The following is a 15650-nucleotide window of genomic DNA, read 5'->3' as shown; positions in this document are numbered from 1 at the left end:
CCTGATGCTGGGAAAGATAGAGGGCAGGAGGAGAAGAGGACGACAGGGGATGAGACGGTTGGATGGCATCACCGACTCAATGGATATATGAGTTTGGGTAAACTCTGGGAGTTGGTGATGGACAGGGAGGCCTGGCGTGCTGTGCAGTTCATGGGATCGCAAAGAGTCAGACACAACTGAGCGACTGAACTGAAAGCCTACTTCCTAATGGTGCAAGAAAATGAAACAGGATGACAAATAAACACAAAATGGAGCACAGTACCTAGCACATGGCTATCGTTACTTGTATTTCTTACTCTCCACTTATATGCATCTGCATATTTGAATAAGTGTGCATTTTTAAGGGCAGGGGTCACACTCCTGCACACAAGGAACAGGGGAGAGGAAAGAGGTCTGAAGACCCATGAAACTGAGTACTGTGGTGGGCGGGGGGCGGGGGGGAGAGAATAAATAGATTTATTCTCTTGAATTCCTTTCTGTGTATGTGAGTTGAGTCTGTCTCTCCCTTAATCTCCCTTATCAACAAAGTTCACACCCTATCCTCATATTAAAGAATGTTAAGGAAAACATCAGAAGTTTCCCTGTCCTCTACTCCGTGCGTGCGTGTGTCTGAGAAAAGGTCGGGGGAGTGGGGTAGAGCGAGTGTGAGCAGGGAGGAACGACTGCAATAGGAAAGTGCACCCTGGCCTGCTCGTGCAAATGCAGCCTACAGGAATGGTATTTAGACATTTCGCTGTTCAACTGCAAGAGCAGTAGAGTCAGAGCCTGTGCATTCATACTGGGGGTGCATCGTGAGTGAAGTTCAGCGTGTGGGGTGGCAGCAGGTTGGGGGGAGTGGGGAACCACATGCCCTCCATACAAGAGAATGAGGGAGCTGAGGCTTCCCTCCTGAAAACCCTGACTGTTGGAGGGAATTTTAGAAAGCTCACCCTCCCGTAGGCAATGGACATGAGAAGGAAGAGGTGAGGAGGCTCCCTCTCCTGAATGTTTCCCATGCATGTAAGTAGCAGAGGAGAATGACTTATGAAGTGAACTCTGAGTGAGGGTCCATGTGTGCCTGTGGCGAGGGTTGGAGAGGGAAGGGGAGAGAGATGGAGGAGAAATAGAAAAAAAAAAAAAAAAAACAGTAGATGAATGAGAATGGGGTATTTGCCCCTGTGAGTACGAAACCAAAGGTTCCAGTTCTCCTGTCTCTGGAAGTTCATCTGCCTGTCTATGCTGCAAACATGGCCATGTGTGGACCTCCCGCGCATGCTCACTCTCCTACCTATCTTGATGGTGTGTTGTATGTCTGGTATCTATGAATGAGAGACCAGCACTAACAAGTAGTGCGCCTTCTATTCAATAACTTCTCAAGGGAAGAACACTGAGACAGCTCACTGCTCTTCCTGGGAGGTATGAAAGGGCAGGGTAAGGGCAGGAAGGCTCCATCCCTGCTCACTTTGTCAATGAGACTCTGTGCACGCAGGTCCTCACCCCTCCATAGATGCCCAGCTGTCATGGTGGTGGGGCAGGGTGCTTGGACAGCGGACACTAAAGAGTATAATCTCATTCACCATCATGTGTGCACACCTGCACAGGGGGTACAAATGAGACTCATCCCCCTTTATGTGTTCACTAGCCAGTATACTCAGAGTAATATGAGCATCCTGTTTGCTGCTGGCTCCCTACAGCCAGCGGACTATCTAGTACATAGTAGGAAGTAAGTAAATAATGGCAGGAAGAAGAGGGAGATGATGTGCAGGCACTCTGTGCTTCCATCTGCAGATTAGGCTCAGCCTGCTCTAAATCCCTGCCCAGGCACACTGTAGTAGAAAGCACTTAGCAACCAGGTACCAAGGATTAGACAAAAGCAGCAAATGAAAGGGCTCTCGGGAGTGGTGTGGGAAGGACAGAAAATCCTCACTTTTCCCAGACCCTTGAACACATGAAGGCAGGCTTAATGGCAGTGAGGAATTTTATTCTCTGGCACAAGGTCAAAGCTGAGCATTTCTGATGTATGCTTAGATTCCTAAATTCAAGAGATGTTTAAAAAGATCTGTGAAAGGAATGAGGAGAGGTGACAGGCACTCCATTCTTCTCTGTGCAGAAGACACTTATCTTCTGTGAATCCTTGCCCAGGTGCATTGCACTGAGACAGTACCTGCATCTGGGCATTAAGATTGGATACAGGGGAACAGAGCAGAAAACTAGGGCACCCATACAAGCAGTGTCAGCACAGATGCCCAACTCATACATGAAAAAGAGGAAAAAGAACAGTTCATCTTTGACCCCTCTTTCTTTCATTCCTCATATCCAATACATCGGCAAATCCAATTGGCCCTAATTTTAAAATAGATCCATATCTGACCAGTTTTTACCTTCACCACTACCACCATGTCTCCATCAACCTGTCACCTGAATTATTTCAATTGTTCTCCCTGTTTCTGTTTCTCTTATAGTCTATTTACCACACAACAGTCAGAACAATGCTTTTAAAACAAAGGCATGTAAAGCCCGTGTGATCTGATTTTGAATTGGAAGTGTAAGAATGATCTCATGTGGGTTTTTTTTTTTCTTTTGGTGGCACCACATGGCTTGTGGGATCTTAGTTCCCTAACCAGGGATTGAACACGTGCCCTTGGCAACGAAAGCACAGAGTCCCAACCACTAGACCACCAAGAAACTCCCTGATTTCATGTTTTATCTAGAAACACAATGAAGCTTTTTTGTTGTTGTTCTGATCATTGAAGAAGCCTGAAAACAATGACCAATCCAGAGGCAATGAGCACCTGTAGGGCCTAGAATAAGGCCTCCAAATACCATGTGTTATAAAAAAGGAACCAAGGCTTATTGAAAACATGGCAGATTCCAGGTTTGGGGAAGGAGATGTCTAAGATAAGCCTGGAACAAAATCAATCCATAAAGCAGAGAAGCTCTTGAATAAGTACTGGGCCATGTCCAAAGAACTCAGAAACCAACTTGAAGATGCCCTCCTGGCTAAGATGGGACATTTGAGCTCTACTGAGGACAAGAACCACAATGGGAAGATCAAATATATTTAAATCCATGAGCTTATGACAATAATTTTTTTCAAGATCCTTTCTGGAGTATGCTACTGAGCCAACTCATTATTTTCAGAACTGATAAATAGAATCAATCATGTATCTGCCTTTTTTGTAAAAACTGTAGCACTGGGTAATCAAACAGTAGCTGAGGGGAAGTTTTCCTTTATAGAAGTATTCCAGCTAATAATTGAATAAAGAATAATGGAATCAGAGTATCATTATTTTACAGGCCTAATGAAATAATGGCCCCAGGAATCAAGCATCAATGGCAACTAACATCACCAAAGAAAGGACAACCAACCATCATATGCCTCTTGATGGAAGTATTCCTGCCCACTTCAAAATTAAGCCTGAATCTCTTCAGGCTTCTAGATACAACTATCAATTTATAGGAAATACAAACAAGGAGAAGCAACATGTAAACTACACCACAGGGATGCAATCAGAAAAATCCAGTCTGTAGGACACTGCAGGACAAATGCCCACTTTACAATCAGAGAAAAAATATAGATGGTGGGAGAAGGTATAATTCAGAGACTTCTGATACCTATCAACCAAATGTAATGTATGGACTTTATTTGGATCCTAATTTCTTTTTTATTTTTTTGGCTGCTCCATGCAGCTTGCAGGATCTTAGTTCCCCAACCAGGGGTCAGACCCTCAGCAGTGAGAACACAGAGTCCTAACCACTGGATAGTGAGGGGAATTGTAGAGATATACATACTAATCATCAGTTTTCCATTTCTGCCATCAGATCTCACTACTTCCCATGTCACAATGACCTCGTTGTTGTTCCGAGAACACAGTAGCCCTCTCTTTTTCTTAAAAAAAATTTATTGGAGTATAGTTGATATAGTAGGTTCCACAATGTAGTGTAATCACACTCACCTAACATGGGAGAGGTCCTTGGTTCAAAACTGAGAGGAAAAATTTACTCCCTTTGACTTCCCTCTAGCTCAGACAATAAAGAATCTGCCTTCAATTCAGGAGACTGGGGTTCAATCCTTGGGTCAGGAAGATTCCCTGGAAGAGGAAATGGCAACCACTCCAGTACTCTTGCCTGGAGAATACCATGGACAGAGAAGCCTGGTGGCCTACAATCCATGGGGTCTCAAAGAGTTGGACACAACTTACTAACACATACACACACACAGTTACTTTCTGCTGTACAGCTAAGTCAGTCAGTTATACATATACATATATCCGCTCTTTTTTAGATTCTTTCCCATATAGGTCATTATATAGAGTATTAAGTAGAGTTGCCTGTGCTATACAGAAGGTCCTTATTTATCAATTTTATATATAGTAGTGTGTATATGTTAATCAATCTCTTAGTTTCTCCCTCTCCTCTTTTCCCCCATGGCAACCTTAAGATTGTTTTCTACATCTGTGACTCTATTTCTGTTTTGTAGATAAGTTCATTTGTACCATTTCTTAGGACTCCACATATAAGTGACAACATATGGTATTTGCCTTTATCTGACTCACTTCACTTAGTTTGACAATCTCTAAGTCTAACCATGTTGCTGCAAATAGCATTATTTCATTTGGCAATGGAGGACCACATTATCTTCATTACCTCAACCACAGTTTGGCCCCAGGTCAAACAACAGGGAGAGAACACAGCCCCATCAACAGATAATTAGAATTAAGATTTACTGAGCATGGCCCCGCCCATCAGAACAAGGCCCAGTTTCCCCCTCGGTCAGCCTCTCCCACCGGGAAGCTTCCATAAGCCTCTTACCTTATCTATCTGAGATAGGGCACTGAGAGAGAGCATCAGAGGGCATACAGACTGAAACCACAATCACAGACAACTAGCAATCTGATCACATGGACCACAGCCTTGTCTAACTCAATGAAACTAAGCCATGCCCTGTGGGGCCACCCAAGATGGACGGGCCATGGCAGAGAGGTCTGACAGAATGTGGTCCATTGGAGAGGGGAATGGCAAACCAATTCATTATTCTTGCCTTGAGAACACCATGAACAGTATAAAAAGGCAAAAAGATAGGCCACTGAAAGATGAACTCCCCAGGTCAATAAGTGCCCAATATGCTACTGGAGATCAGTGGAGAAATAACTACAGAAAGAATGAAGGGATGGAGCCAAAGCAAAAAGAACACCCAGTTGTGGATGTGACTGGTGATAGAAGCAAGGTTTAATCCTGTAAGAGGAATATTGCATAGGAACCTGGAATGTTAGGTCCATGAATCAAGGCAAATCAGAAGTGGTCAAACGGGAAATGACAAAAGTCAACGTCAACATTCTAGGAATCAGAGAACTAAGATGGACTAGAATGGGTGAATTTAAATCAGATGACCATTATATCTACTACTGTGAGCAGGAATCCCTTAGAAGAAATGCAGTAGCCATCATAGTCAACAAAAGAGTCCAAAATGCAGTACTTGGATGCAATCTCAAAAACGACAGAATGATCTCTGTTCATTTCCAAGGCAAACCATTCAATATCACAATAATCCAAGTCTACACCCCGACCAGTAATGCTGAAGAAGCTGAAGTTGAACAGTTCTATGAAGACCTACAAGACCTTCTAGAACTAACATCCAAAAAAGATGTCCTTTTCATTATAGGGGACTGGAATGCAAAAGTAGGATGTCAAGAAACACCCATACTAACAGGCAAATTTGGTCTTGGAATACAAAATGAAGCAAGGCAAAGGCTAATAGAATTCTCTCAAGAGAACACACTGGTCAGCAAACACCCTCTTCCAACAACACAAGAGAAGACTCTACACATGGACATCACCAAATGGTCAACACCAAAATCATATTGATTATATTCTTTACAGCCAAAGCTGGAGAAGTTCTATACAGTCAGCAAAAACAAGACCAGGAGCTGACTGTGGCTCAGATCACAACCTCCTTATTGCCAAATTCAGACCAAAATTGAAGAAAGTTGAGAAAACCACTAGACCATTCAGGTATGACCTAAATCAAATCCCTTATGACTATACAGTGGAAGTGAGAAATACATTTAAGGGACTAGATCTCATAAACAGAGTGCCTGATGAAATATAGACAGATATTCAGGACACTGTACAGGAGACAGGAATCAAGACCACGCCCAAGAAAAAGAAATGCAAAAAAGCGAAATGGTGGTCTGAGGAGGCCTTACAAATAGCTGTGAAAAGAAGGGAAGCGAAAAGCAAAGGAGAAAAGGAAAGATATGCCCATTTTAATGCAGAGTTCCAACGAATAGCAAGGAGAGATAAGAAAGCCTTCCTCAGTGATCAATGCAAAGAAATAGAGGAAAACAATAGAATGGGAAAGACTAGAGATCTCTTCAAGAAAATTAGAGATACCAAGGGAACATTTCATGCAAAGATGGGCACAATAAAGGATAGAAATGGTATGGAGCTAACAGAAGCAGAAGATATTGAGAAGAGGTGGCAAGAGTACACAGAACTATACAAAAAAGATCTTCATGACCCACACAATCACGATGGTGTTATCACTCAACTAGAGCCAGACATCCTGGATTGTGAAGTCAAGTGGCCCTTAGGAACACCACTACAAACAAAGCTAGTGGAGATGATGGAATTCCAGTTGAGCTATTTCAAATGCTGCACTCAATATGCCAGCAAATTTGGAAAACTCAGCAGTGGCCACAGGACTGGAAAAGGTCAGTTTTCATTCCAATCTCAAAGAAAGGAAATGCCAAAGAATGCTCAAACTACTGCACAATTGCACTCATCTCACATGCTAGTAAAGTGATGCTTAAAAATCTCCAAGCCAGGTTTCAGCAATACATGAACCATGAATTTCCAGATGTTCAAGCTGGTTTTAGAAAAGGCAGAGGAACCAGAGATCAAATTGCCAACATCCGCTGGATCATTGAAAAAGCAAGACAGTTCCAGAAAAACATCTATTTCTGCTTTATTGACTATGCCAAAGCCTTTGACTGTGTGGATCACAATAAACTGTAGAAAATTCTGAAAGAGATGGAAATACCAGACCACATGACCTGCCTCTTGAGAAATCTGTATGCAGGTCAGGAAGCAACAGTTAGAACTGGACATGGAACAACAGACCAGTTCCAAACAGGAAAAGAATATGTCAAGGCTGTATATTGTCACCCTGCTTATTTAACTTATATGCAGAGTACATCATGAGAAATGCCAGGCTAGATGAATCACAAGCCACAATCAAGATCACCAGGAGAAATATCAATAACCTCACATATGCAGATGACACCCACCTTATGGCAGAAAGCAAAGAGGAACTTAAGAGCCTCTTAAGGAAAGTGAAAGAGGAGAGTGAAAAAGTTGGCTTAAAAGTCAACATTCAGGAAACTAAGAACATGGCATCCAGTCCCATCACTTCATGGCAAAAAGATGGCGAAACAATGGAGACAGTGACAGACTTTATTTTGGGGGGCTCAAAAATCACTGCAGATGGTGATTTCAGCCATGAAATTGATTCATGTTGATGTATGGCAAAACCAATACAACATTGTAAAGTAATTAGCCTCCAATTAAAATAAATAAATTTAAATTTAAAAAAATTAAAAAAAATAAAAGATGCTTCCTCCTTGGAAGAAAAGCTACGACCAACCTAGACAGCATATTAAAAAGCAGAGACATTGTTTTGCCAAGCAAGGTTCATCTAGTCAAAGCTATGGTTTTTCCAGTAGTCATATATGGATGTGAGAGTTGGACTATAAAGAAAGCTGAGCGCCGAAGAATTGATGCTTTTGAACTGTGGTGTTGGAGAAGACTCTTGGACTGCAAGGAGATCCAGCCATTCCATCCTAAAGGAAATCAGCCCTGAATATTCATTGGAAGGACTGATGCTGAAGCTGAAACTCCAATACTTTGGCCACCTGATGTGAAGAAATGACTCATTGGAAAAGACCCTGATGCTGGGAAAGATTGAAGCCAGGAGGAGAAGGGGATGACAGAGGATGAGATGGTTGGATGGCATCACCTACTTGATGGACATGAGTCTGAGTAAGCTCCGGGAGTTGGTGATGGACAGGGAGGCCTGGAGGGCTGCAGTCCATGGGGTCACAAAGAGTCGGACACAACTGAGCAACTGAACTGACTGACCAATTGGTATACTATGTGTTTTACTTGCTCATTTTGTTCACTGCCTGTCTCCCTCCCACTAGGGAAAAAATTCTTGTGGTTTCATCATGGATGTATCCCTGGAGCATAGGAAACTACCCAATACCTAGTATATGTTCAATAAATATTTGTTAAATGAATGAATGTCTCACTGAGTAAGCTGCAAATCTTGCATCTGGGAAGAGAACAGAGAAAGCTCTCCCTGATTCATGTCTGTGTGAATGTCTGAGAAAACAAATCTTCACATGCCCTCTTGTGCAAAGAAATGGGCACTGGGGAAGGCATGGGACAGTCGGGGAATCCCACTTTCTACACCCTCTATGGATGTGTGTGTGCATGTATGCATACTTCCATATGTGTTATGGAAAGGCTTCCCTGGTGGCTCAGTGGTAAAGAATCCGCCTGCAATGCAGGAGACGTGGGTTTGATCCTGGGGTTGGGAAGATCCCCTGAAGAAGGGAATGGTAAACCACTCCAGTATTCTTGCCTGGAGAATCCCATGGACAGAGGAGCCTGGCGGGTGACAGTCCATGGAATTGCAAAGAATTGGACACAACTGAGCGACTAACACATATGTGTTAAGCAACAGACACTTATTAATCTCCCTCACACATTGAGTTTGTGGGAATAAGCTAGAAGGCTCCCTTTCCAGCATACCACATGTATGGGAATCCTGAAAAAGCCCTCTCTCCTCCCCACTAGGTGCTGACAAGGAAGGAAGAGGTCAGAAGACTCACCCTCCTAAGTCGTCCTCATCCCTGAGTATGAGAACCAATACTTGTACAAGATAAGGAAGAAAACTCCCTCTCCTGCAAGATCTATGAATGACTGAGATGACAGAAAGGACCCAGGGCTGAGAACCATCGTCCTTCCCACAACTGGTGTGTGCATCTGTCTTTTCTGAAGATGCATGTATGTGTATGAGCAGAGGCACAAGAGAGCAAGAAAAGCCGAGGCTCACCATCCTGCAAACCCTGCATGTGGGAGGGGTTTTCAGAAAGCTCACCCTCCACCATGCAAGGGATGTGAGAGAGGGAGCAGGGAAAGGTTCACTCTCTTGGCACTAGCAGCACCCTAGGGGTTGCCCATGGGTAGCAAAGGAGCGAGGAAGGAGTGCTAGGGGGGTAAGCCTGGTGGGCGCATAAGGAATGGGACAGCTGTGTGGGGAGTGGTTGGTATAGCACACACAGGATTTAGGAGGGAGGGGCTACATCAAGACCTGGATCACCTGCAGTGTGTATGTGTGCTCATGCTCATGCACTGCCGAGGGAGGAAAAGGCTGGCTCTCCTGCAAGCCTTGGGTGTGGGAGGGTAATTAAGATGCCAACGGTCCTACACTCAAGGCATGTAAGAGAGAAAGCAAGTCAGGACGTTTGCTCTCCTGTACAGTGTGTGTGTGTGTGTGTGTGTGTGTGTGTGTGTCTGTCTGTCCCAGATACTTTGGACAGGTATGTATACTGGAGTGGGTTGCCTATCCCTTTTCCAGGGGATCTTCCCAACCCAGGAATCGAAACAGGGTCTCCTGCATTGCTGGCAGATTCTTTACCAACTGAGCTATCAGGGAAGCCCTCGGTATGTATGTCATTATACCCCATAATATAAATTAACGTACAATTAATGTATAAACTGTATATATTTAAATATCATATTGTACATATTTAATGCACAATATGTACCTTCAAGAGTGTTCACTATCTATTACCTATTTCTTCCATTTTCCTTCTTTCTTTCTCTTTTTATTCCAAACACCAGTATGGCATTTATTATTTAGAGGGCACTGTTCCAAGTGCTTTCATATATTAACTCATTAAATCCCCATAAAATATCTACAAGGTAATCATCAGTCTCCCTATTTTATAGATGAACCAACACTAGGAAGTGCAGAGAGGACACATGGTAAGAAAGTTCAGAATCTTACACGCTGCTGTTTAGAAAGAGGCTCCCCCAAAACAGGCTCAATGGTATGCATATGATGGAGACAAAGAACAGGAATCCTAGGCCGCCTAAGGCAATAAGCAGGGGCCTCATTCCCCTCATGCTGCAGGGAGGGGAGGATGTGTGGGTGTGAGTGAATGAGGTGGAAGGGATGTGGGTTCCATGTGTGCCGGATGCAACAGGGAGTCTCATTCTCTGGCATGTGGTACGGTCCGGGTGTGGGAAGACAGAGCAGAAGAGTCTCAGAGGGAGAAGTGATCAACTTGCTAAGAAGATTCTCTTTAGTGGTAGATCACAGGAGGGAGATTCAAAAAGTACAGCTTTCTGCAGGCAAAGGGTGTGAGATAGAAAGAGAGTAGAAGACAAGTCTTATTCACTGGCATGAGAGCAAGGTAAGCCAAGGTTCCCTCCTGCATATCAGCAATGGTTTCAGAAGCTCGCCCTCCACCAGGCAAAAGAGGCAAGCAAAAGAGGTGAGCTGATTCACTCTCCTGAATGTGTGTGTGTGTGTGTGTGTGTGTATACACCCCAAACAAGATGCAAAAAGAATGTGGAGTACTAAGCCATGGGTGGGCAGGTAGAAAAACAAGGCCAGGGCCTGGGCCCATTTTCCTGCAGGCCTGTGTCCCTGCACTCTGCAAGTGTGGTGGTGGCTGGAGGCAAGGGAGAGGCTGCCCAGTTGGCTCAAACTGCACAGGGGGGAGGGGTCAGAAGAAAGCTGAGTGTGGGAAGAAGGAAGAGTGAGAGGAAAGAGACAAAAACAGACAAGATGGGAGAGGCAGGGGGAGGAGGGGGAAGGGGGAAGGAAGGGAAGAAAGTAGGGGAGAGAGGGAGAGGTCCAGTCTGAAAATATAAATATGGAAGCCATCCACATAGGATGGTGTGAAGAGCCACAGGAGAAGATGAGAACCTCTGAGGACTAATGAGAAGTAGAAAGAAATCATCCGAAGTCTAAGCCCTGTCTCTCTCTCTAAGGCTTAGAATTCAGGAAGAAAAAGGAGGAAACATCAAAAAGAGACTGAGAAAGAGAGGATGGCGTAGAAAAGGACAACCAACCGAGAGACTGTGGAGTTCCAGAAACCAGACAGAGGCGATGAACAACTGTGTGAATCCGTCCAGAAAGATGACGAGACTGCCCAATGAACTGAGGGGTACAAGGAGTATTGGGGACTTTAACAAGAATAATTTCAGTGGTGTGGTGAGAATTAAAGGCTTAATGGGAGAGTGTTCAAGAGAGAATAGGAGAAGCATGAATGGAGTCAGCTCCTTCAAGGAATTTTTCTATAAAGTGGAACTGAAAAATGGGGAGAAACTGGAGGATTTTGTAGGGTCAAGGAAGGAGGGAGTGCCTTTTCATTCTTTAATTTTTCAATTTATTTTTTTCAGTTTTTATATATATATATATATATATATATATATATATATATATATGCGCATATATATAGTGGAATTTGAGACACCAAGAGGAAAAGTTGCTTGTCCAGGATCACAAAGCTGATAAGGGATCACAGCAGGATTCTACCACAGGCCATCTGACTGCCAAGATGGCACACCAAACCACCAAACCCCAAGCTATGTGTACCCATGCACATATGAGAACCACAGGTGATAAGGACTAAGTTTTCTGCACATCCTGGGCACACATGTATGGGAAAAGGAGAGGGGAGATAGAAGAGAGAAAGATTCAGTTCAATTCAGTTCAGTTGCTCAGTTGTGTCTGACTCTTTGTGACCCCATGAATCACAGCACACCAGGCCTCCCTGTCCATCACCAACTTCCAGAGTTCACCCAGACTCACGTCCATCGAGTCAGTGATGCCATCCAGCCATCTCATCCTCTGTCATCCCCTTCTCCTCCTGCCCCCAATCCCTCCCAGCATCAGTCTTTTCCAATGAGTCAACTCTTCACATGAGGTAGCCAAAGTACTGGAGTTTCAGCTTTAGCATCATTCCTTCCAAAGAACACCCAGGACTGATCTCCTTCAGAATGGACTGGTTGGATCTCTCTGCAGTCCAAGGGACTCTCAAGAGTCTTCTCCAACACCACAGTTCAAAAGCATCAATTCTTCGGCACTCAGCCTTCTTCACAGTCCAACTCTCACGTCCATACATGACCACAGGAAAAACCATAGCCTTGACTAGACGGACCTTTGTTGGCAAAGTAATGTCTCTGCTTTTGAATATGCTATCTAGGTTGGTCATAACTTTCCTTCCAAGGAGTAAGCGTCTTTTAATTTCATGGCTGCAGTCACCATCTGCAGTGATTTTGGAGCCCAGAAAAATAAAGTCTGACACTGTTTCCACTGTTTCCCCATCTATTTCCCATGAAGTGATGGGACTGGATGCCATGATCTTCGTTTTCTGAATGTTGAGCTTTAAGCCAACTTTTTCACTCTCCACTTTCACTTTCATCAAGAGGCTTTTGAGTTCCTCTTCACTTTCTGCCATAAGGGTGGTGTCATCTGCATATCTGAGGTTATTGATATTTCTCCCAGCAATCTTGATTCCAGCTTGTGCTTCTTCCAGTCCAGGTATATAATAGGAAGGCTCAAGTTGCTGTCATAGGTGGCAGGGGGCACGCTTGAGAAAGGAGTAATAGGGAGGCTGGCACTGTAGCATAAGCCATGCGTGCATTGAGACAGTGTAACAACAAGGTTAATTTTATGTTCATTTAAGTCATGCATGGGATGGGAGGTGGGCAGCACTAGAAGTCCCACAGTCCAACAACACTGAATGAAATGGGACAGCTCAAGTGTCTCTCTTACACACAGACTATGTATGTGTGCAGGTGAAAGAAAGAAAGAGGAGTGCAGGATATGAGAGAGAGGAAAGTGGGATGGGGGTGGGAAAACACACACCAACAAACAGGACATGTAATAGAGAGAATACACTGTCAGCAAGTTCACTCTGTGCGTGTGTGTGTTTGGGGAAACATGCTTAAGAAAAAACAAGCTCATACTCCTGCATGCTCAAGATGCAAAAGATAGTAGGACTATTCAAGAGGCTTGTACTCTTGCATTGACAGTGGGAGGACTGAGTGGGGAGCAGAGGCAGAGATGGGACAGGTATAAGAAGAATGCTTACTGATGAATCTTATAAAATGTTAAAACAGAAATATTTACACTATTTTCATGATGTATATACTTATCATTTGAACAAAGTTCCAAAACCTTTGAAACAACTAAAAGGCTTTTCATGGATAGACTAAGCAAGAAAATTTTAACTGTAGGGTGATTCTCATATTCTTTTCCTTACATGTCAGTTGCTTGACAATACTTACCATAAAGAACCCAATGTATAGTCACCTTGACACTTTTTCTTTAGTCTTCAATCTTTTTGGCCAACAGATGAAAGTTTAGACATTCCCTGCCATCTTTGAAGGATAAACTCTGGTTTCTGATCCTTTGGTTTTCCCCACTAAGACAGGCAGATATTAATAACTTTTATTCTTCCATACACCCACCATACAAGCCAAATACTAACAGTCAGAAGGATTCTTCTCACTCACTTCATGTATGTGTATGTTTGTATACACATCTGAACACATATGTGCCTGTGACTCTGAGTCAATTTTTTTAAGTTCACTGCTGTCCTACAAAGCATGCTTATGGGAAGAGAACTTTAAGGCATGCTGGGTGTAAGAGACAGGGCACAGCTCAGAAAGGGTGTGTGCCTGTAAAGCTTGTATGCGGGAGGGGACCTGAGACAGCTCACACCCACCATGTGAGGCCAGAGAGCCCCAGCAGGTCAGGAGGTTGCTGCTCTTCACAGACAGAGGACGTGTACTGACACAGGTACAGAAAGGCAGCAGATAATCAGGCGCCTCCGAACCCACTGGCATGCCCACTGGCATGCATCATCTGTATGTGTTAGGGCAGACAGGCTGTCACTGTAATAAACTTCAGTCTCATGCACCATGCCTATGAGAAAGGCATGAAGAAATCTCTGTCCTGCCTGCTGGGTGAAGGCTCACTTCTGCAAACGCCACAGATGAGGGTGGAATTTGCAAAGTCTGCTCTCCCCGGGTCAAGCTATATAAAAGGGTGATGGGGTCAGAAGGCTCTTCTCTCGAGTTCTCTGTGTGAGGAGACATGGAAAGGTTCATTTGCTGCAAACTTTCAGTGTGGGAGGGGGGCTGAGAAAATGTCACACTCTGTTAAATATTTTTAATTAAAAGTTTTTTAATATTTTTTAAATTAAAAATATATATTTTTTAATTTCACACACTGACATACATAAGGCTCATGAGGTGGCAAGCAGGTAAGACAGTGGGTATGCTTATAGGTCTGAGGTGAGAAGTCTTGTTTCTCTGCACCTTTTCTGTGGGGCTGCTCATGAGACAGTCCACCCCTCTATACAGGGATGTGCAGGGGCCCGTGCAGTGGCAGGTAGTGGGAGCAGGGCCACCAACCATTCACCTTCTCCTTGTCTGGGGCCAGGAGCTGCTAAAGGAGGGTAGACCTGCCTGGACCTGGGGCTAAGTGAAAGAGAAACAGAGAACTAAGGAGATGGATCTGGAGGTAGAATCTTCCATAACAAATGTTCACTGATAAAATTTGGAAGTAAAGGAAAAAGTGGTGAAATGAACTGGAGGCCAAGAAGGCTGTACATAATGTGTTCAGGAGGTAAGGGTAAGGCACTGAGGAAAAGGGTGAAGGGCATAGACTGTTCAACAGGAACACGACACACAGGAGGTGAGATGATAAAGTGGTGATTCTGACGGCTCTGTGGGAAACACTGGAGATCAGCAGGATAAGCTAGATAATGAGCTCCTGAGAAATGAGACAATAGCATATTTAATGGCATCCAGAGTACAGAAAGGGCTTTCCTGGTGGCTCGGGTGGTAAAGAATCCACCTGCAATGCAGGAGACCTGGGTTCAATCCCTGGGCTGGGAAGATGCCCTGGAGAAGTGAAAGGCTACCCACTCTAGTATTCTTGCCTGGAGAATTCCATGGACAGAGGAGACTGGAGGGCTACAATCCATGGGGTCGCAAAGAGTCAGACACAACTGAGCAAATAAGCACAGCACAGAGTGCAGAAAACCTTAAAAAGGAGCCATACATTTGGGGCTTGATATGTATAATGTGAGCTTAGAGTCTTTACATCAAGAAAGTCCTAGGCAAAGTTCTCTGAGTTCTATCCCAGTTCAGTCTATGTGATGCTGTAAGGACAGACTTAAGCCAGATAAAATGAAATGCTTAACTAGTGATACAAGGCAGTAGGTGTAAAAGGCAGGGATTTAAAGAGGAAAGACACTGCTGTAGACCAGATAGGCTGGTGTGAAGAGTAACCAAAGAAAATGGGAAAGATGCTGACAGGTCAAGGGGAAGAGGAGGTAGAGGAGGGTAATCCAGAAGGTGGGAGAATATGTAAAGGTGCTACCTAAGAGGCCACAAATAAACCAGTTTAGCTGGAGTGGAGAGTTCTGACAGGAAGATGAGGGTGAATAAGGCCAAGAACATGTTGTGGTCCTTAAATGCTGCAAGAATAATAATGAATTGCACATCAGTGCGGTGAGCAACCACTCTGGAGAGGGAACTCTTAGTGCGTCTGCTTGAATGTCAAAACTAATACACTA

General features: G+C 44.0%; 1 protein-coding gene and 3 non-coding genes across 4 annotated transcripts in view; all 4 read right to left on the bottom strand.

Moving 5' to 3' along the window:
- Positions 1 to 15650, bottom strand: part of CLCN5 (chloride voltage-gated channel 5) — a 183192-nt gene that overhangs the window by 83884 nt on the left and 83658 nt on the right. The gene's annotated exons all lie outside the window — the stretch shown is intronic.
- MIR502A-2 (microRNA mir-502a-2) lies at positions 2096 to 2185 on the bottom strand. Its single transcript, NR_031324.1, has one exon. It is a non-coding gene; the product is annotated as a microRNA mir-502a-2 (primary transcript).
- Positions 9091 to 9176, bottom strand: MIR188 (microRNA mir-188). Its single transcript, NR_031095.1, has one exon. It is a non-coding gene; the product is annotated as a microRNA mir-188 (primary transcript).
- Positions 9417 to 9502, bottom strand: MIR532 (microRNA mir-532). Its single transcript, NR_030956.1, has one exon. It is a non-coding gene; the product is annotated as a microRNA mir-532 (primary transcript).

This window comes from Bos taurus, chromosome X (assembly GCF_002263795.3).
Source record: "Bos taurus isolate L1 Dominette 01449 registration number 42190680 breed Hereford chromosome X, ARS-UCD2.0, whole genome shotgun sequence".
NCBI classification, from domain to species: Eukaryota; Metazoa; Chordata; class Mammalia; order Artiodactyla; family Bovidae; genus Bos; species Bos taurus.
This window is presented reverse-complemented; position numbering and strand designations above follow the sequence as displayed.